Source organism: Zalophus californianus, chromosome 9, assembly GCF_009762305.2.
Source record: "Zalophus californianus isolate mZalCal1 chromosome 9, mZalCal1.pri.v2, whole genome shotgun sequence".
In the NCBI taxonomy this organism is placed as follows: domain Eukaryota; kingdom Metazoa; phylum Chordata; class Mammalia; order Carnivora; family Otariidae; genus Zalophus; species Zalophus californianus.
In genome coordinates, this window is record NC_045603.1 from 68,675,856 (window position 1) to 68,702,653 (window position 26,798).

The window sequence follows — 26,798 nt, forward strand, 5'->3', positions numbered from 1 at the left end:
GCTACAAGTCAGTTAGGATCTATTTTGTGCTCTATACTTGAAATATTTAATCTTTGCAGTAACATTATGAATGTATGTTTTATCTGTTTTATAAAACAAGGAAATGTAAGCTCAGCTCAGAGAGGTGAAGTAACCTACTCAAGGGGTCCCATCTACTACATGACAATTCCAGGCACTGAATTCAGCTCAGACTGCCTTCAGGGTGCCGCTCTTTCCCCTAAAAGGGACCGACAGGAATATTCATTGAGCAAATGGGAGCCGGCGAAGTGAACCAAAATTCAGAACTAATGTAACTCCCTCGAGATTCCCTTCAGACACCTCAGCTCAGACAACTCTGCTGAGACAACAGTCCTTCCTTCACAGTGGATTGATCTTCCTTTGTATCATGCCATTCCACCCAAGGAGCCCTACTCTCTCCCTTCTGACCCTAAGTCCTAGTCTGCAGCTCAGAAGTCCCATTCCCCTTCCCAGTTCCCAGTTAGCTGAACTCTCTGGTTTAATGCACCCCTCTTGGGTTTACCCTAAACAATAAGACATCCAGGTGGGAGGTATGGGAAACCCTGCAATCCTAAGCCAACTCACTCGGGAACAAGAGACAGAACGTTGGCCTCTTCCTGAACAGGGTCTCCTCCATGCAGCAAGGACGGCATGAGTAGGAAGGTAGAAAAAAACGTAGATATGCAATTTCAAGATGGTGTAGTGACACCAGCTGACCGCAGAACTCCGTCCCTAGCAGTTTGCCGACAGGCATGCTTGGAGTCCCGTATTCATATCACACCACACGTTGCCTTATCTAGGTTCCACCAGGTTCCCACCCTCTGGGTGGTCTGTATCAATCCCAGGTCCCTTTTAAAATATTCCTTATCTGCCCCAATTAGGCTAGTGAACCCACCTCCTTGCTTTGCCATGATATTTTAACCTAGGCTGCAGTTTGATGTTCTGACTGATGCCAGTAGGTCTGGCTACATAATTGGTGGGACCCAGCACAAAGTGAGAGGTTGTTCCAAAAGCATTAGAGATTTCAAGGGAATGCAGTGCAGCCTGAAACCAAGTGCAGGGCCCTTCTGAGCATGGAAGCCTGTGTGACAGGATTGGTTGCTTGCCTATGAAGCTGGTAGCAGCTCTTTTACTCTTTACTCGGTAAAGAACATACTCCTCGTTGGCTTTCCTTTGAGGATGTGAAAACTGGGCAATGCTTCTCTTATTAAAAATATGTAAAGCCGTAGACATTTGCTGTTCATCATAATTTACAGCTCTCAGGTAGCATTAATAAGTTATCCACAGTTCCTCAACATAGTAGTGTGGTTTTTAATACCAACCTGCTTCTTCCTACTTACTTCTATTATTAGACCACTTTATAAGACCTACTATTATAAGATCTACTTTAATATTTAGCCCCCCCATCATCTTGTGTTCAGCAAGGACAAGCCAGGCACCCTACCCCTATGAGCTGCCCTCCCCTGCCCGACCCCATCCAGTCTTCTGAACTCATGACCGTGGGCACAGCCCTGATTTCCTGGATGACTTTAGCATCAGCCAAACACACTCAAGGATGATAAACCTAGTGCCAAGCTTTTTGACCAAAAATAATATTCTAGAGAGACTGTGACATGGCAGATACAAAATGGGGATTTTTAAAAGATTTTATTTATTTATTAGAGAGAGAGCAAGAGAGAGCAAGAACGGGGAAGAGAGGGAGAAGCAGGCTCCCCGCTGAGCAGGGAGCCCGATGAGGGGCTCGATCCCAGGACCCTGGGATCATGATCTGAGCCGAAGGCAGACACTTAACTGAGCCACCCAGGCGCCTGAAAATTCTGGATTTTTTAAGCTGATCACTGTAATAGTCGCTTGTCTATAAATATGTTATCGATTTTAACTTTTTTGCTTATTTTAAGTTGGGGTAAAACAAAAAAATGTACCATCTTAACCAGTGTTAAGTGTGCAGTTCAGTGGCAGTAAGTACATTTACATTGTCGTGCAACCTCATCACCATCCATCTCCAAAACATTGTTCATCTGCCAGAACTAAAACTCTGTCCCCATAGGACAACACCTCCACACTCCCCTCCCACAGCCCCTGGCAACCACCATTCTACTGTCTGTCTCTATGAATTTGATTACTCCAGGTACCTCATAGGAGTGGAATCATACATTATTTGCCTTTGGGGGACTGGCTTATTTGATATTCACTTTTGACAGAAACCTTTCAGTTGAGTGTGTGGAACAGGGGGACAACCCCTTTGCGGCTCCAAGTTTTAGAGAATTCACTTACTGCCATAGGAAATAAGGCCTGAAAGGGAGAGTTGGATCTGGTCGCGGGGTTGGAAGCATTCTCTCTATCATCCCTTCCACCAAGCTGGCGAAGTCTCTTTTCCTCCACTTCTAACCTTATTTGTCAACAGGAATGCTAAAATCCTTTGAAGTCAGATGTCACTTGCAAAGGGGCCTGTTCTTAGGTCAGTCATTACAAAAGAAGAAAAATGCCTTTTTGTCTTGTATTACTAAAACAATAACTGTTCAGTTAACCGACCTGCAAACTCTCCCATTGTTAGATAGTTAATGAGTCTTTTTTTTTTTTTGACTAATCAGCACCTCATTTCTGCTTTATTTATCCTTGGTTCACCCTCTGTACTGCGAACACTTTGCCTAGATATGCAAATCGTTGCAGGCTGACCTTGATAAATGGTCTGTGTTTGTGTAATTTAGATTAGTTCAGTAATTGTTCGGAACGGAGGCCAGAAATCTTCCCAGGGGTATTAAACATTCACTTTCAGGACTTGGTGGTCTGCAGAAAGGAAAGGTCAGATAAAGTTGCTTTACCACCTTCATCCCAAGGTCACTTCTATTCTTGCTATCTATAAACAGTTGCCTAGAATTCATCAGCTGGCTGCAAAGACAGGGCTGATTCCCTAGGTTTTCCTGGAAGCTGAGATGTGGTAAATCTGGCTAAACTTTAGAAAAAAGCAGAGAGCAAAGCCAACTCGAAAAGGTAATAAAAGTGGTCCTGCGGCCTTTGGAAGTGACAAACGATTTGCTTTGGTTCTGCTTTGAACTGTTGGTAACCCGGAATAATTCTTAAGGAAGTAGGTGGCTGACTTGTACCTTTACAACCTATTTTAAGTTTGTTTCATTATATAGAACTATTCCTTTTTTGTCTTTTCATATATCTGGGGACTCTTAAGAACAGTAAGTACAAGTAAGGATGACGATAGCTTCTACGAAGCCCAGAGCTTGATCTCTACCTTCGCTTCCCTTATGCAACCTGATAACAGGCTGAGTTTGGAACAGCTGTCTCCATGAAAGAACTCACTACTAGCCCATGGCACATTCCCTGGAGACCTGCTGCTTAGCATTCCCTTCTTTCCTCATTCGCAAATGATTTCCTTTTTTTTTTTCCAAGTGTTTCCTTTAATGTCCTCCTTGATGCAGTCATATCCCTTAAGCTCATAGCCAATATGTTTTAATGCCTTTTCCAGATTCTTATTGTGAACACTGCTATAATTTTGATCCCAGTTCTTTATCCACCAATATAACCCATTCAGGTGCTTGTTCTGATGTGATTGCAAATACTCTCGTGCCACAGCTATTTGTCCTAACATGTTCTAGCTGGTTCACGGAGCTCTCTCAGAGGATAGTACCTACATGTGAACCCAATCCCAAGACCAGTTCTCCACCTCAGGGCAGAGCATAGCTAACACCACCCCTGTTCCAGATGCTATACCTCTTTTAAAATATGAAAATGTCCACATGGTTAGAAATTCAAACATGCCTCTAGGCAGATAGATGCCTATAACGCCAAAATCAATTATTCCCCCTTCTCCATCACCACCAGCCACCCACCTCTTGCAAAGGCAATGAGTAGGTATCTTTTCAGAAAACAAAATCTTTACATGTATAGCTAAGTAGTTTGATGGTTAGGGATGAAAGGCTGAGATGTTTCTTTCTCAAGTCTCATACATTTTTAACAGGAAATGATGTCTATAGCTAGAAACTGGCTAAAAAGTGAGCAGGTAGGCTGCCCAGATGTTACTGAAAATTGAACTGTGGTAAGGCTGGCTAACCTTTCCAGAAAAGCAGAGAGCACAGCCAAATCACAGTGTTTATAAAAGACAGTCTTGCAGCCTTTGGATCTGAGAGGTAAAAAAAAATGATACATTTTTACTTTGATTGGTTTTTCTTAAATTTTAAGTAAGGTTGAACCTCCTTTGATAAGGCTATTACTCATTTATATTTATCAATGGTCTCTTCATATTCTTTACTCATTTTTCACCTTCTTACATTTGCTTCATCTAGAAGTGATTTTGGTGTAAGGAATTAGGTTGTGATCCAACTTCATTTTTTTTCCGAATACTTAGCCAGTTCTCTCAAAAGTTATTGAATAATCTATCTTTTCCCCACTGATGTGAAGTATCACCCTCATTTTACATTAAATTATTTCTATATGTATTTCAGATGTGTTTTAGATCTCGATCCTAATCCAGTGAATTTCTATTTCTTCTTAATGCAGAAACTATTTTAGTTGTGGCTTCATGACATATTTTAATATCTGGGTCAGATAGTCATGACTAATTTTGCATATGCATTTAGGTGTAGAATTGTTGGGTTCAAATAAGTTATGGTGATTTGGGTATATATATACACACACACACATATACACATATACATTCATATACATGATTAATTTAGGGAAAATTAAAATATTGGAAATACTGAATCTTCCTAGTTAAAGCAAAGTATGTCTTTACCTCTGTTTTTTCTTATATACTCTAGCAGGAAATTTCAAGAGTTTTGTTTGTTTTTTTTTTACATAAAACCTACATATTTTTGTTACTTTATATCACTGGTACATCTTTTTTATTGTTGCTCTCATAAACAGGATGACTTCTTTCATTGTTTTTTCTAATTAGTTACTGGCTATATATATTAATTTTAAAACCGAATATCTTTCTGAAACCTAATTGTTTATAATAGTGTTTGTGCTGATTCTCTTGGTTTTCTAAGCATATGACCATATTGGCTGCAAACATGGTAATTTTGCTTCCTACTTTAGATTTCTCATTTCTTTCTTTTGTTTAATTCCATTGGCTGCTACTTCCAGAGCACTGGGGAGTATCATCATAGAAGTTGTGGGTTTTCTCAGCCAGCTAGAGCTGCATAATTCCTAGTTTTAAAGAGAAGCAGGAGGAAGGGCATTCATTCTGCTGCTATAGGTCAGAGCTGAGACGGTGTGGTTGTGGGAGCCAGCAGTTGGGGCAGTGGCTGCCAGATTTCCTGGTTTCATGATCACAATGGTGGCGGCAGCCCTCCTGGCAGGCCTGCTGGAGGCTGCTGTTTAGGAGACCTACCTGGAAGCTTAGCCGAGACTTTGCTCCAGCAACTCTTTCAACAATCTCATACGCAGTTCCTCCATATGGCCCTTTCGAGTTAAACTAGCTAGAATGGTTTCTGGGATCTACAATCAACTCTGATAGAACACCCTCATCTTGTCTCTAAGTTGAAAGAGAATGTATTGAAGATTCTAATATTTCAGCATTAACAATGATGTTAGCTTTTGAAATGTGTTTGTGTATACAAATATATTTGCAAAATGTTTTTAAAATGCTTTTGAAATTTTCCTTTAATTTCCTCCATAGCCATGGTTGTTTACTCTTCTCACTTCTAATTTTATGTGGGTTTTTTTCTTCTCTGGTTTCCTTAATTTCCTGCTCTAATAGCAAATTTACAGTCAATGGACATCCACCATTCATCCACTATTTTTAAAAATGTTTTGTATGTGTTACTTTTAAGCTGATTTCTCATCATCTGTGTGTGTGCGCGCATGCGTGTGTGTGTTTAGAGACTAGGACCCACACTTTATTTCTGTCAAACTGCATCTTCTTAAACAAGCCTAAAGTTTTTGTTATTCAGTGTATTGTCTATACCTTCCATCTTTACTGTAAGTTTGACCACAATACAATTTATGTAATTTATTTAAAATGAAAAAGTTAAACAGGACAGGACTGAAAATAAAAGCCTTAGAAATCACTTTATAGACTGATATTGATTTTTTTGAGAGCACTTTTTTAGGTACAATCTTCAATCAGTTCTGAATCACCAAATTATACTCACACTTATCCCAAATATCTTTACCTTAATTTAGATCAGGACATTGTGTTAAACTTCTCAAATAATTCATCAATTGCCTAGAAGGTTCAAGATCTGTTTTCAAAAATAATTTTGTTTTAATGAACTTAGAAAAAAACACCTCATATAAAAATATTTTAGAGACAAATTATGCAAACTTCAGTTCTGATATAAAGCCTACAATATCCTTTAAAATCAGAAATAGTGCTTTTCCTTCCACTTTAAATATTCAGTCAGCATTTCCCTACCATAGATCAATGGTTCTGAATCATTCACTGCTGCTTTCTCTGTTCTATGGTTTGCAAAGAAAATAAACAATGTTAGGACTACACTTAACTTTTATCAATATTTGATTTATACATTTTTGCCCAAAGTATTCTGCATCCCTTAGTTCAATTAATGCCAAAATACTTTGAATGCATATGTGTGTATAAAATATGTATGTGTACATATATATATATACACACACACATATATAATATAGTGTGTGTGTGTGTGTGTGTATAGTGTATGGTATACAGTATAGTGTATATATACTATAGTATATAGTATGGATAGAGTATACTCTCTCTATATATATTAATATCTGGCTCAGATATTCATGACTAATTTTGCATATGCATTTAAATGTAGAATTGTCAGGTTCAAAAAAAGTCACGTTAATTTGGGTATGTATATACATATATATTCATATAATGGTTAATTTAAGGAAAATTAAAATACTGATAATATTGAATATATAATATTGAATATAATATACACATATAATATATAATATGATATCTATATATAATCAATTGAGAGAGTTGCCATGGAGTCAATCCCTCTTGGTAAGAAAAGTGCCATATTTTGTCAAGTCTAAAACACAATTATAAGATAGACTAACAATTAATTTAACAATCATTTTTAGGACCAAAGGGAAATAGAATTAATGCATTAAATGTATTCACTGACTAGGAGATGTGTTTGAAGCTGAAGCGTGCAGGTCAGAATGTATTGTGAGCTCTAACACTGACTCCGAAGGATCTCTTGCAAGGCTAGTTGTCCTCAGCTCAGTCAGAAGATAGATTCTTATTTTTCTTCTCAGACATCTGTATGATTGGTCCTCTATTTAGAAAGGTTTTCAGTCGACACTAGAGGATATCTCTGAAGTCGACACATGTAGGATGTGACTCACTGGAGTCACCCCTTCATCTCCTTGGCTCTCTTTATACCCTTACAGCAGCTCTGCCACATTCTTGCCCCACTAGATGCCACCAGGTTTTTTCTGTAAGTTTCCCCAACTGCAAAGAAATATTATGCATAGCAGAATGGAATAGAAGTTACTGAAGGCACTGAGGTTTGAATAATATTTTAAAAGGTCAGTTTCACTTCTTCCATGTCTAACTTCATTTTTTTTTTTTGCAATAACTGCCCTAGCCAACAATGTGTCCTATTGGTGGTTTACTCACATTATTTGGAACAATAATTTTGTAACAGATGCACACTATAGCATGAGAGGAGAGGAAGGGCAAAGAATAAAACTCAAATTTTAAACATTTAGGAAGTACTTACTCTGATAACACGTTTTAGTTATAAGGCTTATTTGGGAAAAATAATCTTTGGTTTAAAAATGAAAGCTTTTAAAATGCAACTTTCAGGCATTTTCCCAATGCCTAATGAATTGCTTTTAAATATAAAACCAGGAATCCAGGAATTATTTGTTTCTGGTTTCCAATAAAGCTTCATTAATCACCATAGGCCACTAAAAAATCAGTAAAATGTCATAAAAGCTTGTGTTCCATTTTCCTGTAAACCTAATGGTGGCATTTCTATAGTGAAGAGTTAGAAACCTTAATGGATTAGACATGTTCTAGAATACAAATTAGTAGTTCATGGCAAAGAGGAAATAAATGTTTGTCTGTATTTGTGCATAAGATATATGCATAATTGTGGTTTTGCTAGCATGCAAACTTTTTATTCTTTGCCATCAATATACTTCTTTAACCTTCTCTACTTTAAAAGAATCATAGATAAAATTCACTTAGTTATTATTATCCACATTTTACAGACAAAGACAATAAGACTTACAGAGGTTAAGAAACATGCATAAGATAACAAATTAGCTAATGGAGGGACCAAGGTTTTACCCCAGCAAATCTGACTCTAGAATCTATCCTCTTGAGCACAATGCTACACAGCGTCCTCCTAAAGCATTCGGCAATGAACGATCACATATATTATTCTGTGGCCAAAGAGTATGAATCAACCAACAGCACTTAAAAATTAAGTGAAACATGTTGACTGCCATATTCTGTTTGCTCTATTTATAGAATACATATCATTTCTCTTCTATAGAAAAACCAGCTTGTGTAGTAAATCCCAATTTCTTGTTCTATCTCTTCGAATATTTTCCCTTTATAGTATATAGTTTATACAGTTTGAATGGCAAGTGTTGTTTCTGGTTTTTGACACAAAAGCTATGAACACATGTTACTGTTTGAGTATTATGACACATGGGTATTATGAACTTCGATTTATCCAGAAAAATCTGACTAATGCCCTTCATTAATGCTATTGTGTAGGTTTACAAACACGCATATATTTTTAACCCAAAAGCAAAACACCCTCACCAACAAAAATCTATACCTTCCCAACAAGATTATGGTATGTTGTTTTTAAACAATATACCAAAAAAACCTGAACTATTGCTGCCACTTGATAAATTTTAGTTTTAACTTTAATGATAGAGATTTGAAATTCAGGAATTGATCCCCTTAATTCTGTCTCTGCCATTAATGAACTAGATGACACTGAACACACCATTTAAGTTCTTGGAGCATCTTCTTCTTCCTCTGTGAATACTAACCTACCTGGTTGAACTGATCCTGGTGATCAACGAGATAGAAGAAATGGGCGTGGGTTAGAAATTTAAAACATTAAATATAAAATGATTTTGTTCAGAGCCTTATTTCTTTCAGACTCTGTTCATTTGTTACAATCTCTCCTAAATTTCTAGGAACTGTATTCTGAGCATGTGGGTTTCATGTTCAACACCATCAATTTCTTCACATTTTCAACCCCATCAAGTCTACCCTCCTCTTGCTTTTCAAGGACCTGCATAGTCTGACTTCAGGCTGCCTACCCAGTGCGAGTTCCCATGGCTAACCACATGGACTCCGTGGCTCTTTCCAAGTCCTGATCCATACACTGTTCCATATTTAACTCATGATGTTCCCCATGTGTCATCGTGTCTGTTCCCTTCTTACTTAGTGAATTCTCTTCCAGTATTCAAAACCTCAAAATCTCCCATGACCAGCTCTGGTGCCCTGAAGAGCATATAGAGAATATGTCATTTTATGATGCCCTTCTGATATGGTTTGGGTTTTTTGTTTGTGTTTTAGTATTGCTCTCCTTCCTTAATTATAATGTCCTTCAGGTGGAAGTCCAGTCTATATGCTTTTTCAGAACAGTGGTGAGCACGTAACTGGTCTTTTTCTGTCTTAGATGATGAACCAAATATTCCCTAAATAGCATTTTTAAGTGCCAGGCACTGTGCCAAGGGCTGAGGTGTGAGGTGGGCACTGTGCCACTCCTCATGGAGACCAAAGTACGGTGAATAATCAGTCCTATGCACAGACATTCCGTAGAGTTGCAGGGTTGTTTTTTAATGGAGCCCAGGGGACTGACACATAACGTCACTTTTAGGGAGTCAGGGCAGGTTTCTCAAAGGAGATGGCCCTTAAGCTATGAATACCAGAAAGAATAAGAGTCAACCATGTGTAATCGGCACTAACATCATTTTCCAGCTTCCCCAAATGACTGAACTAAAAGGGATTTAGGATTCCTGTGAGGCCCAGAGCTGCACCACAACTTTTCAAGCACCTCAGTTACATCATGTTCTCTCAACTCTTAGTTCTGGAGGTTTTCCTTTAAGTCACATGGCTTTACTCAGCCAAGCTAAAAATAAGCACAATGCATGCTATTTTCCTAAAGTCAATGAATCCATTCACTTAATTACATTACTGGTCAAACACTTGACTAGAAATAAAATGCCCTAAATTGAGTATCAGTATTTGTACAGCAGATACAATTCTATATTATAATTACTTTTCTTTGACCTGGATAGGATTTGGAATAATAGTTAAGAAGAAAAATACAATGTTATTAGCATTAAGTCAAAGTTTGTCATCAAAGGAGCAATGAAGAGAAAGGACACTATTATTTACTAAATGCACACTATGTGCCAGCCAATAACAAATCTATTTTATAGTCTTTCAGAACTCTATTGAAGTAAATACAATAAAGTTCTTTTATAAGTGAGGAAACTTAGGTTTCAGAGAACTTCAACAACATACCTCAGGACATAGAAGGTAGGTTTGAAACTAAAACTTATATCTATTCAAAGCCCAATTTCTTTCCCTCCATCCCTCTCTGGTTGATTGGTCAGAGATGGGATCTCTAACGAAGCTCCTTAGACTATGCCAGGTCCCCCTTTCAATGTTCTCATATGTCCCTGTACTTCTCCATAAGACAAATCACCACATCTTGTACTTGTGTATTTCTTTCTATGATTCATTGATTAATATCTACTTCTGCCACCAGATTCTAGGTTCCAAAAGGGTAATGTCATTTTTATCCACCATATTGCATGCCTAGGGTCTGGCATATTGTTGGTACTTAAGAAGTACTTAATGGAAACAATGAAATTTATACCATACAGTCTGAAGCAAGAAACATGAAGTGGCTAATTCAAGACATTTCTGGGAAGAACAACACAGTGTCAGAGAAGTGAGAGATGTACCAATTGTCTCGGCAGTTTGGACAACACAGTTGTGGTTTATCAGTTTTGAATATTAAGAAACACTCCCTAAGTAGTCTTTCACTCTTATCAACTGTAATAAAAATACATAATGTGGTAAGAAACTGTCGACGGACAAAGAAATTTTAAATCTCGGGGCGCCTGGGTGGCTCAGTTGGTTAAGCGTCTGCCTTCGGCTCAGGTCATGATCCCAGTGTCCTGGGACTGAGCCCCACATCGGGCTCCCTGCTCAGCGGGGAGTCTGCTTCTCCCTCTCTCTGCTGGTGTGCGCTCGCTCTCTCTCAAATAAATAAATAAATAAAAGAAATTTTAAATCTCTCGGTATCAGTTGCAACTGAATAGGTATAGCTTTTATATAAAATTATTTTAAAGCTAAAAATATTTCAAAGTGATAGATATTTTAGGTATTTTAAATCTTCTGGTGCAAGTTAAAACTGGGTACACACACACACACACACACACACACACACACACACGGTTGACTAGAAATAAAATCTTCTAAACTGATAGTAGTACTTTTAGAGCAGATATGATTCAATATTTGTATGTGTGTGCAGTTCATTTAATTTTGTTTTTATAAGCCCCTAGCTGGAATCTGGTTCTGCCTAAAAAATGTCACAGGATTATGTGAGTGCTTGAAAACTTCTACATTAATTATGTTATAACTTTTAATTTAGATTACAACAGGGATCTATAGAACACTTTTATCAGTGGTCATTTTGTAAAATACTGAAAGGTAACCTTAAATAAGCCTATTCAGGGTTTTTTTTGTTTTGTTTTGTTTTGTTTTTTTCCACTTGGCCCAGTTCTTTGTCTGATACAGAGCAATCTGATCTAACTCAGTGAAGACTGGTTTCATGAGTCTAAGTGAGGAGATATTTTTTCACCTTCTAATCAAAAGTGAAATGCTTTGCACAAACTCATTCCATTCCTGCAAAGTGAAAAGAATAAAGTAAGATTAAAATAAAACACTATGTAATTCATTTCCTACAGCAACACTTAGTGGCAGTGTTATTGCTCCCATCCTATAAATAGGGACAACTGGAGCTCTGTTACATAACGTGTCCAGTGTGCCAGAGCTGTTAAGTGACACTGTCGAGATGTGTCTTCTCTGGGCCTCTGTTTACACACATAAAATGGAAAAATGGCCGTTTCATCTAAATGCGCCTGATTTTTGTGATAAATTGATTAATAAGTGTGATGCCTCTAGCTCAGAGTTGGTATTTGACACACACTCACATAATTATTGAATAAATATTTATTATTTTAATTAGCTAAATTTATTTTTGGCATCATAGGTAGAATCCATGGGCTCATGGTGATAAGAATACAACTTTTCCCATTAGACAGTGGGTTAGCAAGTGTCACTGAGCATTGCCGGGAAGCTCAGTGCCCTGAGGGACTAGAGTGGCGACAGGCAAGGATTTAGTTCCCTGGTAGCTACTTCCTAGTTCAAAGGGGAAATCCAGTGCAAGCAGGGGTATCTGACACTCTGAGCAATTAAAAATGGTTAAATTCTATAGGAAGCTTAGAAAGATCAGTACTGTCCATTAAGTTTCAATGAAGCTCACAGCATCACTAATTCATGAACAATTACCTTGTGATTCAAGCTGTCAACATTTAAGCTTAACCTGACAAGGGATTACCTCTTAATTTTTTGAAAGTTCTTTAACTACTTGGCATGCAGGCTGTACAGAGATGAACAAATAGGAAACTCTGAGGAGCACTGAAATGGGCTTGAACTTATGGTTATTAATGATAGGCTGGCCCCAAAGATGACTCTTGGCTTATGAAACATCACTGTTATTAAAGCAAACAAGGATCTCAGAGGATCTAGTATCTCATGTGACAATTTCTGATTTGGCACCAATCAGGCTTTATTTACATTATGGTGCCTTGGCTTGTGAGGAGATTAAAAAATCACTTAGATGATCAAAGAGTTAGCATGGTACTACTTATGTGACTCCCCAGCTGCTGGAAAAAAAGAGAGAGAGAGAAGAAAAAATTTTTAAAAGCATCCTGATACTCCTATCAGGAGATAGGAAATATAATAGGAGATATAATAGGAGATAGGAGAACTAATAGAGCTGATTTAAAGGCCATTGTCAAATAGTCAAGTGGTCACCCATACAGAAACCAACCAATTCATGAATGGTGTGATTCCAAACTTTGTTCATACATTGACTGCTGGGCAATCAAAGCATTTGTGGTGAGGTTCCCACACTAGCCAAACAATGTTTCATCATTTCTAGGTTAGCTGAAATACTGTAAGTTTTAAAAAAAATATAACATAGTATAAAATAGTACTGTCACCTTATAGTAAAATATAACAAAATGGTGGGACCCTCTTGATGTTGCTATCCAGAAGGAGGTGTCCTTCCATTTATGAGTGTGTGTAGCCAATGGGTGGATGGTGGCAGGGCAGCAAAATGTCCTCATCCACTCACAAGCTGCCAGGTATACAGGATTTCTGTAAATCATGTAATGATAATTGGCTGTTATTGCCTTAAGATTTCTCATAGCATTATTCAGTGTTTAATTACAATCAAGATCTTAGACCCATCTAACACAGTATTAACTACTGAGCCCTTGAAATGTAGATAGTCAGACTTGAGATGTGCTATAAGCAGAAAATGCACAGTAACAATTTAGTATGAAAAAAGAATGTAAATACCTCCTTAAAAACTTTTGTATTGATTACAGGTTAAAATGATAGTATTTTGGATATACTGTATTAAATAAAATATTAAAACTAATTTTACATATTTCTTTTTCTTTTAAATGTGGCTATGAGAAAACTTAAAATTATCTATGTGGTTCACATTGTATTTCTATTGGAAAAGCTACCTTACAGCATGGGAATTTAGGAGGTTATAGGGCTCCTGGGGTTCTTAGGAAGCAGAGCTCCAAATAACTTAGTCAGAAATAAAGGCCTTCTTTTAACTAATATAAAAAGTTCATAATTAAAAAAAACGTATGGCTCATCATTAGGACAATCAAAGCAAAACAGTAATGAGGTACCACTTCACATCCATTAGGATGGGTATGATCTAAAAAACTCAGAAAATAACAAGTGTTGGGAGAAGGTGGGAAATTGCAACTCTTGTGCACTATTGGGATTGTAAAATGGTGTAGTCACTAAGAAAAATAGTATGATAGTTTCTCAAAAAGTTAAAAGTACAATTACCATATGATCTGGCAATTCTACTTTTGAGTATATACACAAAAGACTTGAAAGCACAGACTCAGACATGTACTTGGAGCTCCATGTTCCTAGCGGTGTTATTTACAATAGCGGAAAGGTGCAAGCAACCCAAGTGGCCACTGACAGGTGAGTAGATGAACAAAATGGGTATATCCACACAGTTTGTATATTGTTCAGTCTTAAAAAGGAAGGAATTTCCTGCTACAACATGGATGAAATGTGAAGAGATTATGCTAGGTGGAATAAGCCAGCCACAAAAAAGATCATACCACATGATTCCAATTACATGAGGTAGATACAGTGGTCAAATTCACAGAGACAGATGGAAAATGGTGGTTTCCAGGGGGTGGGGGGGGAGGAGGGAATGAGTGTACATGTAGCAATAATAGGTAGCTACAAATTTTATCATTTTTTAAAATTCAATTAATTAACACAGTGTATTATAAGTTTCAGAGGTAGAGGTCAGTGATTCATCAGTCTTATATAATACCCAGTGCTTATTACATCATGTGACCTCCTTAAGGTCCATCAAACAGTTACCCCATCCCCCCACCCCATCTCCCCCAGCGGCCCTGTGCCAGAGATAGAAATGCTTGGTCTCAGGCCAGGTGAGCACGGAGTGCTGCTGGAGACCAGGGAGACAGGAGTGATTGACTGCTTTTCTCTGGGGGCTCACTGAGGAGTGGGGCCCTCAGTTCTCAGCTCCTCTGGGACCAGAGATTGGGAAGCCGCCATTTTCATTCTCATCCTCCAAAGCTGTACGGAAAGCTTTCAGGGAACAAAAACTACCGAGAGCAAACCCGAGCAGATTACCTAGCCTGTCCCCTGGCAAGGGCGGTGCAATTCTGTCTCGGGCAAAGACATTTGAGAATCTCTACAACAGGCCCCCTCCCCCAGAAGGTCAGCAAGAACAGCCAGCCAAGACCAAGTTTACCAATCAATGAGAACTGCAGAATTCCAGCACTAGGGGAATACTGCACATAGAATGCATGGATTTTTGTCCCCATGATTCTTTAGTCTTTCAAAGTTAATTTTTTAAATTTTATTTTTTTATTTTTCTGTTTTTTTTCTCTTTCCCTTTTTTAACCAACATCTTATCAATCCCTTTTTTAAAGTCTTCTTTATTTTTCATTTTTAGAGTCATATTCTATCCCTTCATTGTAGTTAACCTTATTTTTTGTATATATATACATATATATATGTATATATATGTATATATATATGTATATATATACATATATATATGAGTTTTTCTCTCTCTAAAATTTTGAGATAGTTTCTTCTAACAGTCCAAAATATATCCTAAATCTCTAGTGTATGGCTTTGTTCTAGTCTCCTGCCTGATCACATTCTCTCCCCTTTTTTGTTTTTTAATTTTTCTTCTTTCTTTTTTCAACCAACTTATCAATTCCTTTTATAAAATCTTTTATAATTTTCATCTTAGCAGACATATTCTGTCCCTTCATCGTATTTACCCTTATTTTTGTACATATATAAGTTTTTCTTTCTTTAAAATTTTGGGAAGCAGTTTCTTCTAACAGACCAAAATATGCCCAAAATCTAGTGTGTGGCTCTGATCTATTTACCAGCCTGATCATATTCTTTATTTTTTCTCTTTCCCTTTCTTTCCCCCCAGGTTTCGGAACTCTTCTGATTTGTTTAGTGTATATTTTTCTGGGGTTGTTGTTACCCTTTTAGCATTTTGTTCTCTCATTCATCTATTCTCCTCTGGACAAAATGACAAGATGGAAAAACTCACATCAAAAAAAAAAGAACAAGAGGCAGTACCAGCTGCCAGGGACCTAATCAATATGGACGTTAGTAAGATTTCGGAACTAGAGTTCAGAAAGATGATTATAAAGATATGAGCTGGGCTTGAAAAAAGCATGGAAAATACTAGAGAATCCCTTTCTGGAGAAATAAAAGAACTAAAATCTAGTTCTTTTGAAATCAAGAAGGCTATTAATGAGGTTCAATAAAAAATGGAGGCTCTAACTGCTAGGATAAATGAGGCAAAGTAGAGAATTAGTGATATAGAAGACCAAATTACGGAGAATAAAGAAGCTGAGAAAAAGAGAGATAAACAACTACTGGATCATGAGGGCAGAATCGAGAGATAAGTGATACCATAAGACAAAATCCCAGAAGAAGAAGAAAGAGAGAAGGGGGAAGGTATATTAGAGCCAATTATAGTGGAGAACTTCCCTAATTTGGGGAAGGAAATGGGCATCAAAATCCAGGAGGCACAGAGAACCCCCTTCAAAATCAATAAAAATAGGTCAACACCCCAACATCTAATACTAAAACTCACAAGTCTCAGAGACAAAGAGAAAATCCTGAAAGCAGCTCGGGAGAAGACATATGTAACCTACAATGGTAGAAACATTAGACCGGCAGCAGACCTATCCACAGAGACCCAGGCCAGAAAGGACTGGCATGATATATTCAGAGCACTAAACGAGAAAAATATGCAGCCAAGAATACTATATCCAGCTAGGCTGTCATTGAAAATAGAAGGAGAGATAAAAAGCCTCCAGGACAAACAAAACACTAAAAGAATTTGCAAACAGGAAACCAGCCCTACAAGAAATATTGAAAGGGGTCCTCTAAGCAAAGAGAGAGCCTAAAAGTAACATAGACCAGAAAGGAATAGAGACAATATACGGTAACAGTCACCTTACAGGCAATAAAATGGCACTAAATTCATAACTTTCAATAGCTACCCTGAATGTAAATGGGCTAAATGCCCCAATCAAAAGACACAGGCTATCAGATTGGATAAAAAAACAAGACCCATTGATATGCTGTCTGCAAGAGACTCATTTTAGACCCAAAGACACCTCCAGATTGAAAGTGAGGGGGTGGAAAACCATTTACCATGCTAATGGGAACCAAAAGAAAGCTGGGGTGGCAATCCTTATATCAGACAAATTAGATTTTAAATCAAAGACTGTAATAAGAGATAAGGAAGGACACTATATACTATTTAATGGGTCTATCCAACAAGAAGATCTAACAATTGTAAATATCTATGCCCCTAACATGGGAGCAGCCAATTATATAAGCCAATTAATAACAAAATCAAGGAAACACATCGACAACAATGCAATAATAGTAGGGACTTTAACACTCCCCACATGGAAATGGACAGATCATCTAAGCAAAAGATCAACAAGGAAATAAAGGCTTTAAATGACACACTGGGCCAAATGGACTTCACAGATATATTCAGAACATTCCATCCCAAAGCAACAGAATACACATTCTTCTCTAGTGCCCACAGAACATTCTCCAGAATAGATCACATCCTGGGTCACAAATCAGGTCTCAACTGGTACCAAAAGACTGGGATCATTCCCCGCATATTTTTGGACCACAATGCTTTGAAACTAGAACTCAATCACAAGAGGAAAGTCAGAAAGAACTCAAATACATGGAGGATAAACAGCATCCTACTAAAGAATGAATAGGTCAACTGGGAAATTAAAGAAAAATTTTAAAAATTCATGGAAACCAATGAAAATGAAAACATAACTGTTCAAAATCTTTGGGATGCAGCAAAGGCAGTCCTAAGAGGAAAATATATAGCAATACAAACCTTTCTCAAGAAACAAGAAAAGTTTCGAATACCCAACCTAACCCTACACCTAAAGGAGCTGGAGAAAGAACAGGAAATAAAGCCAAAATCCTGCAGGAGAAGAGACATACTAAAGATCAGAGCAGAAATCAATGAAATAGAAACCAAAAGTACAGTAGAACAGATCAACAAAACCAGGAGCTGGTTCTTTGAAACATTAATAAGATTGATAAACCCCTGGCCAGACTTCTCAAAAAGAAAAGAGAAATGACCCAAATAAATAAAATCATGAATGAAAGAGGAGAGATCACAACCAACACCAAAGAAATACAAACAATTATAAGAACATATTATGAGCCACTCTATGCCAGCAAATTAGATAATCTGGAAGAAATGGATGCATTCCTAGAGAAGTATCAACTACCAAAACTGAACCAGGAAGAAATAGAAAACCTGAACAGACCTATAACCACTAAGGAAATTGAAGCAGTCATCAAAAATCTCCCAACAAACAAGAGCCCGGGGCCAGATGGCTTCCCAGGAGAATTCTACCAAACATTTCAAGAAGAATTAATACCTACTTTTCTGAAACTGTTCCAAAAAATAGAAATGGAAGGAAAACTTCCAAACTCATTTTATGAAGTCAGCATTACCTTGATCCCAAAACCAAAGACTCCACTAAAAAGGAGAATTACAGACCAATATCCCTAATGAACATGGATGCAAAAATTCTCACCAAAATACTAGCCAATAGGATCCAACAGTACATTAAAAGGCTTATTCACCACGACCAAGTGGGATTTATCCCTGGGTTACAAGGTGGGTTCAGAATCTGCAAATCAATCAATGTGATACAATACATTAATAAAAGAAAGAACAAGAACCATATGATCCTCTCAGTAGATGCAGAAAAAGCATTTGATAAAGTACAGCACCCTTTCTTGATTAAAACTCTTCAGAGTGTAGGGATAGAGGGTACATACCTCAATATCATAAAAGCCATCTATGAAAAACCCACAGCAAATTATCATTCTCAATGGGGAAAAACTGAGAGCTTTCCCCCTAAGGTCAGGAACGCGGCAGGGATGTCCACTATCACCACTGCTATTCAACATAGTCCTAGAAGTCGTAGCCTCAGCAATAAGACAACAAAAAGAAATAAAAGGCATCCAAATTGGCAAAGAAGAAGTAAAACCATCACTCTTTGCAGATAATACAATACTTTATGTGGAAAACCCAAAAGACTCCACCCCAAAACTGCTAGAACTCATACAGGAATTCAGTTAAGTGGCAGGATATAAAATCAATGCCCAGAAATCAGTGGCATTCCTATACACCAACAACAAGACAGAAGAAAGAAATTAAGGGGTCAATCCCATTTACAGTTGCACCCAAGACCATAAGATACCTAGGAATAAATCTAACCAAAGAGGCAAAGAATCTGTACTCAGAAAACTATAGAATACTCATGAAAGAAATTGAGGAAGACACAAAGAAATGGAAAAATGTTCCATGCTCATGGATTGGAAGATATTTCACAAATACTGTGAAAATGTCTATGCCACCTAGAGCAATCTACACATGTAGTGCAATCCCTATCAAAATACCATCCACTTTTTTTCAAAGAAATGGAACAAATAATCCTAAAATTTATATGGAACCAGGAAAGACCCTGAATAGCCAGAGGAGTGTTGAAAAAGCAAAGCAAAGCGGGTGGCATCACAATTCTGGACTTCAAGCTCTATTACAAAGCTGTAATCATCAAGACAGTATGGCACTGGCGCCCTCTGGTACCTGGCGTGATCTGAGGGATTAGCGTGTGTGCTGAACTCCTCAGAACCATGGCGTCCCTTTCCCTCGCACCTGTTAACATCTTCAAGGCTGGAGCTGATGAAGAGAGAGCAGAGACTGCTCAGCTGTCTTCTTTTATTGGTGCCATCGCTATTGGAGACTTGGTAAAGAGCACATTAGGACCTAAGCGCATGGATAAAATTCTGTTAAGCAGTGGACGAGATGCCTCTCTTATGGTAACCAATGATGGTGCAACTATTCTAAAAAACATCGGTGTGGACAATCCAGCAGCTAAAGTTTTAGTTGATATGTCAAGGGTTCAAGATGATGAAGTTGGCGATGGCACTACTTCTGTTACTGTCTTAGCAGCAGAATTACTAAGGGAAGCAGAATCTTTGATTGCAAAAAAGATTCACCCACAGACCATCATTGCGGTTGGAGAGAAGCCACAAAGGCGGCAAGACAGGCTCTGTTGAATTCTGCAGTTGATCATGGTTCTGACGAAGTTAAATTCCGTCAAGATTTAATGAACATTGTGGGAACAACATTATCCTCAAAACTTCTTACTCATCACAAGACCATTTTACTCAGTTAGCTGTAGAAGCTGTTCTCAGACTGAAAGGCTCTGGTAATCTGGAGGCAATTCACGTCATCAAGAAGCTAGGAGGAAGTCTGGCAGATTCCTATTTAGACGAAGGCTTTCTGTTGGATTAAAAAATTGGAGTAAATCAACCAAAGCGAATTTAAAATGCTAAAATTCTCATTGCAAATACTGGTATGGATACAGACAAAATAAAGATATTTGGTTTCAGGGTAAGAGTTGATTCTACAGCAAAGGTTGCCGAAATAGAACATGCCAAAAAGGAAAAAATGAAGGAGAAAGTTGAACATATTCTTAAGCATGGGATAAATTGCTTTATCAACAGGCAGTTAATTTATAATTATCCTGAACAGCTCTTTGGTGCTGCTGGTGTTACGGCAATTGAACATGCAGATTTTGCAGGTGTGGAATGCCTAGCTCTTGTCACAGGTGGTGAAATTGCCTCTATCTTTGACCACCCAGAACTAGTGAAGCTCGGAAGTTGCAAGCTAATTGAGAAAGTCATGAATGGAGAAGATAAACTCATCCACTTTTCTGGGGTGGCCCTTGGTGAAGCTTGTACCATTGTTCTTTGTGGTGCCACTCAAAAAATTTTAGATGAAGCAGAAAGATCTTTGCATGATGCTCTTTGTGTTCTTGCCCAAACTGTGAATGATTCTAGAACAGTTTATGGAGGAGGTTGTTCTGAGATGCTGATGGCTCATGCTGTGACACAGCTTGCCAGTAGAAAACCAGGCAAAGAAGCTGTTGCAATGGAGTCTTATGCTAATGCCCTGAGAAGTTGCCAACTATCATAGCTGATAATGCAGGCTATGACAGTGCGGATCTGGTGGCACAGCTCCGAGCTGCCCATAGTGAAGGCAATACAACTGCTGGACTGGATATGAAGGAAGGTACCATTGGAGATATGGCAGGCAGTACTGGGTATAACAGAAAGTTTCCAAGTAAAGCAACAAGTTCTTTTGAGTGCAGCTGAAGCAGCAGAGGTGATTCTTTGTGTGGACAACATTATCAAAGCAGCACCAAGGAAACGTGTCCCTGATCACCACCCCTGTTAAACATTCCCATGTGCTGTTGAGTTCTGGACCAGTTAGTTCATAGCAAAGTTGTGTTTGAAAGACTTCGACCTTTTAAAGAAGACTGTGGAATCGAGAAGTTTATCTGTGGCTCTTATATCCTTAAGTTTGGACATTTAACTGACCTTCTATTTTAACATGGGTCTAATTTATTTGCTGTTTCATTATCCATAAAATTTAGTTGATTTAAAAGTTCATTTCTCATACTGTGCATCAAAATAAAAATTTGAACAATAAAAAAAAAAAAGACAGTATGGCACTGGCACAAAAACAGACACATAGATCAATGGAACAGAAGAGAGAGCCCAGAAATGGACCTCAACTCTATGGTCAACTAATCTTCGACAAAGCAGGAAAGAATGTCCAATGGAAAAAAGACAGTCTCTTCAACAAATGGTGTTGGGAAAATTGGACAGCCACATGCAGAAGAATGAAACTTGACCATTTCCTTACACCACACACAAAAATAGACTCAAAATGGATGAAAGAGCTAAATGTGAGACAGGAATCCATCAAAATCCTTGAGGAGAACACAGGCAGCAACCTCTTTGACCTCAGCCGCAGCAACTTCTTCCTAAGAAACATTGCCAAAGGCAAGGGAAGCAAGGGCAAAAATGAACTATTGGGATTTCATCAAGATAAAAATCTTTTGCACAGCAAAGGAAACAGTCAACAAAACCAAAAGACAACCCACAGAATGGGAGAAGATATTTGCAAATGACATACCAGATAAATGGCTAGTATCCAAAATCTATAAAGACCTTATCAAACTCAACACCCAAAGAACAAATAATCCAATCAAGAAATGGGCAGAAGATATGAACAGACATTTTTCCAAAGAAGACATCCAAATAGCCAACAGACACATGAAAAAGTGCTCCACATTGCTCGGCATCAGGGAAATCCAAGTCAAAACCTCAATGAGATACCACCTCACACCAGTCAGAATGGCTAAAACTAACAAGTCAGGAAACGACAGATGTTAGCAAGAATGAGGAGAAAGGGGAACCCTCCTACACATTTGGTGGGAATGCAAGCTGGTGCAGCCACTCTGGAAAACAGTATGGAGGTTCTTCAAAAAGTTGAAAACAGAGCTACCATACAACCCAGCAATTGCACTACTGGTTATTTACCCCAAAGATACAAATGTAGGGATCCGAAGGGATACGTGCACCCCAATATTTATAGCAGCAATGTTCACAATTGCCAAACCATGGAAAGAGCCAAGATGTCCATCAACAGATGAATGGATAAAGAAGAAGTGGTATATATATGCAATGGAATATTATGCAGCCATAAAAAACGAAATCTTGCTATTTGCCACAGCATGAATGGAACTAGAGGGTATTATGTTAAGCAAAATAAGTCATTCAGAGAAAGACAAGTATCATATGATCTCACTGATATGAGGAATTTGAGAAACAAGACAGAGGATCATAGCGTAAGGGAGGAAAAAAATGAAACAAGATGAAACCAGAGAGGGAGACAAACCATAAGAGACTGTTAATCTCAGGAAACAAACTGAGGGTTGCTGGAGTGGTGGGGGGTGGGAGGGATGGGGTGGCTGGTGATGGACATTGGGGAGGGTATGTGCTGTGGTGAGTGCTGTGAATTGTTTAAGACTGATGAATCACAGACCTGTATCTCTGAAACAAATACTACAATATATGTTTAAAAAAAAAGGATAGTAGAAAAGGAAAAATGAAGGGGGGAAATCGGAGGGGGAGACAAACCACAAGAGACTATGGACTCTGAGAAACAAACTGAGGGTTCTAGAGGGGAGGGGGTGGGGGATGGGTTAGCCCAGTGATGGGTATTAAGGAGGGCACGTACTGCATGGAGCACTGGGTGTTATACGCAAACAATGAATCATGGAACTCAACATCAAAAACTAATGATGTAATGTATGGTGACTGACATAACATAATAAAATAAAATTTAAAAAGAAAAAGAGACACTGAGACGAGATGTCATTGATAAAGCAGTTGACATTTTTATTTGTATACTCTATCTTTTACAAGTATTTCTGACCTTCCCTTTACCTCATTACACTGGAAGTTTTAATGGTCTCTGACTTCCCTGGAAATGAGAAGACCTTTCTGCTACAGCAAGATTCTAGAATTCTTTAGAAACTAATGTGTTAAAATAGTAGCAAATATTTAATGTGAACATTGAGGAAAACTGGCCCAAATCCCAACCAAAGACATCTTTTAGTTATAAATTATAACATTTGCTCTGCCTAGCTAGAATTTGTTGCTGTGTCTAGTCAGTGACAACAGTTTTCCAAAAGTAGCTGAATGAATGGACTATAAGAGCTAATATTTCTCTCATGAAGTTGTTTACTTACTGGCAGAATGAAATGCACTGCTTCTTCAAGCTTCAAACCCTAAATAGAACTGAGAACGTTATTAGTGCTGAAATTCATCCACAGCAAATTAAGTTAATTCAACTCAGTGCACATTTATGGAAACTCCTACTGCAACACGCCGGCCTAACGGTGGTGATACTAAGATAAATATGATGGCTCGTGCCTTCAAGGATCTCAGCCTAGTGGATTATGCACTGTTTTGGATCTTGCAAAGGAAATCAGCCTTAGCTAATACAATTAGTATCAACTCTCTTGATGTTCTACAGTGAAAGAATAAAAGGGTTATTAATCACCATGAGAAAAAGCGCAGGGTTCTAATCATCTAGAGATAACGTCAAACTGCATTTGGATGACAAGTCTACTATTTAGAAATTACTGAGCTGCCTCACTGCTCCACAGAGAAAAACACATTTGTAATCTGTCACACAAGTTCGGGCCTAGGTATGGCCGTTTCACTTGCTGTTTGTGTGATGTTGAGGAATGCATTTTCCTTAATGGGCATTCCATGAGAGCTCTCTAGCCCGCCCCGGGATTGGTGGAGATATGGGATTAAAATACTGGGGGCCTCTGACCTTGGCAACCGTGGGCTTCTGACCAACCCAGAACTCCAGTGGCATGGCACATTAGGATCTGAAAGGAATGACTCCAAATGCAATACACTGGAGTCATGTGCTACTAGAAAAACTCCAACTCCTACTTCAAATTGGTGTGTAACCATAAGGAAAACAATGTCTTTTTTCTAGACAGTGGAAGGGAAAAGTATCCATTAATGACTGCAGTGAAATATAAATATACCAGATGCTAAAATACGTAACAAGTTCATTATCCTGAGACATTCTTTAACGCGTGTTCCCTTTTGTTATGCAAAAATATGCAGGCACTTTATTGAACATTTTAAGGATTCCTAAGCAAGTAAAAATGAGCATGTCTTTCAGTTAACATGCTGTATAACACCAATCAAATTTTCAACAGAAGCATAAACATCTTCCACTTAGTCATCTTGGCAAAAATTATGCATTTGGTTCAGAACACAATGCTGCTACTCCTCTATATAACTCAAGCAAGTTTAAATCTTTTCCTTTTATTTATCCTCTTATACTTTTAAGTCTGAATGCATTATAAATTCACTCAAATTTCCATAACTACTGAAATGTGAATTATGTAGTTCTGCTCCCCTCTCCAATTTTTAAATATTCACTAAACTTTCTCATTTAATTTTCATTAATTCTTTTCTGAGATGTTGAGGCTCTTAGAAGAGTAGATGTACATTTTACTCATCTTTGTCGCCCTAGGACATAGCCTATGACTAATAAATATTAACTACTTATTACTATATGTAAATGCATATAAATACATCATTGGGTTTTTCAGTGACTTATTTTCTGGATAAGGTCCCATTGGTGACATTCGAGAGAGAGGATCATGACAGAATCAGACTCACAAGGACTCCGCCCTGACTAGAGCTCAACATATGGCTCAGCCTAGAGGATAGGGGACATTAGTAGATCACATAACTTATGAAACTCAGATATGAGAAGGAGGAAAGACGCATGGACCTGTTGCGTTTTTAGAGACATCAAGCCATTTACTTGGGTAGCACAGCAGGTGAGAAGTGTGGAGGGAGGGGAAGCTGCCAAATGAGGCTTGGATTGTGAGGGACCTCACAGGACACAGAGTGTTCTCCTAAAGACAACAAAAGCCACAAAGGATTCCAAACTGAGAAATATCATGATCAGATATGTTTTATAAAGGAAAATTCACATGGAAGATGCATTTGATGTTCTGAATTTCAACACAGTGTTCTTAGTACAACTTTCTGGTGCAACAGAGAATAGTTGCACTGCCTTTCCACTTGACAGAGGATGATAGCTGGCACATTCCTCCTCAAAGTCTAGGCTTTATGCTAAACATCCCCATTCCCTCCACCATTCCTTTGTCATTCTTTCTGGGTCTCTTGACATTCCAGTTGGCGTTTGTACATGCTCTCTAGTTTGTCAATGCCTCTTCTGAAACACAGTATCCCCAGCTTAACATAAAGGACAGAAATCACAAAAGACAAGACAGATAGGTTTTATCAGATAAATCGAAAACAACTACAAGTTAAGCAAAAACTACCACAAGCCAAAATGTGAATCTCTGATGACCTGCGTTAGAATCATATTTGGGCTTTCTAAGATTCAGATTTCATAATTCTACTTAGACCTTTTTGTTTTCTGTTAGCAGCTTTGTTGAGCTATAATTCACATAGCATACAATTCATACATTTAAATTGTAAACTTCATGGTTTTTAATTTACTCCAAAGTGGTGCAACCATTACCACTATATATATTAGAACCTGTATTTATTTTTTTGAAGTACAGTTGATGCACAATGTTATATTAGTTTTAATATACAATATAATATATAATATCATGTGTATAATATAGTGATTAGACAAATCTATATGTTATGCTATGCTCACAAGTGTTAGCTACCATCAGTATGATGACCAATGATAACTACCTTGACCTTTTATATCAAATATTCTATGGACAGCGTTCAGGACTTTGCATGAAACATGCATGTGGACACCCAAGCATGCACACATGCACATCCACTCCATACCACACACAGAAACACACACATACACACCAGGTTATTCTTGGGAAGACTCAAGTTTGACAACAGCTGTTATAAACAATCTTAATAACAAATAAAACTCAGAACAAATATTTATAACATCTGTAACAGGTAAAGAGGTAATATCTTTAATATGCAAAGAACTATTACAAGCCAATGAGGAAAATATCAAGCATCCTTATAAAAAACTGAGTGAAGGATATGAAAAACCAATTCATAAATACCCAACAGACTTAAGAAAAACAATTATCAACCTCACTACCTGTCCACCATCCCTTGTCTTCAATTTTGAAGTAGGAAAGCTCTGAAAATAAAGCTTTTCTAGGATTCATAGAGCAGCAAAACCTAATCTGACTTGAGCTCATTTGGTGACAAAAACCTGATGAGAGAAAGGATATTGATGGTTTCTATGTGTACCAGTTAGTGTGGATAGTCCTATGACTCACTGAAGGATGAGATTTTTTTGCTTATAGTTTGCTATGCTACTATGTTACCCCAGGCTCCCTGAGATGCTTGTATAATGTATTGTTCTGAATTATCTTGGTAAAAGTCAAAAAGAAATGCAAATTTTGAAAAAGTTGTTGAGCTAGTGATCATGGATATGTCTAGTTAAAGAAATATATATCAAAATGAAATA

The 26,798-nt window shown here is 37.9% G+C and overlaps 1 protein-coding gene and 1 pseudogene across 7 annotated transcripts in view; one reads left to right on the forward strand and one right to left on the reverse strand.

Annotated features, from left to right (window-relative positions):
• TMEM117 (transmembrane protein 117) overlaps nucleotides 1-26,798 on the reverse strand; it is a 472,857-nt gene that overhangs the window by 39,095 nt on the left and 406,964 nt on the right. The window lies entirely within an intron of this gene.
• Nucleotides 19,495-21,409, forward strand: LOC113922788 (annotated as a pseudogene). Its single transcript, XR_003520067.2, has one exon. The product of XR_003520067.2 is annotated as a T-complex protein 1 subunit beta-like (transcript).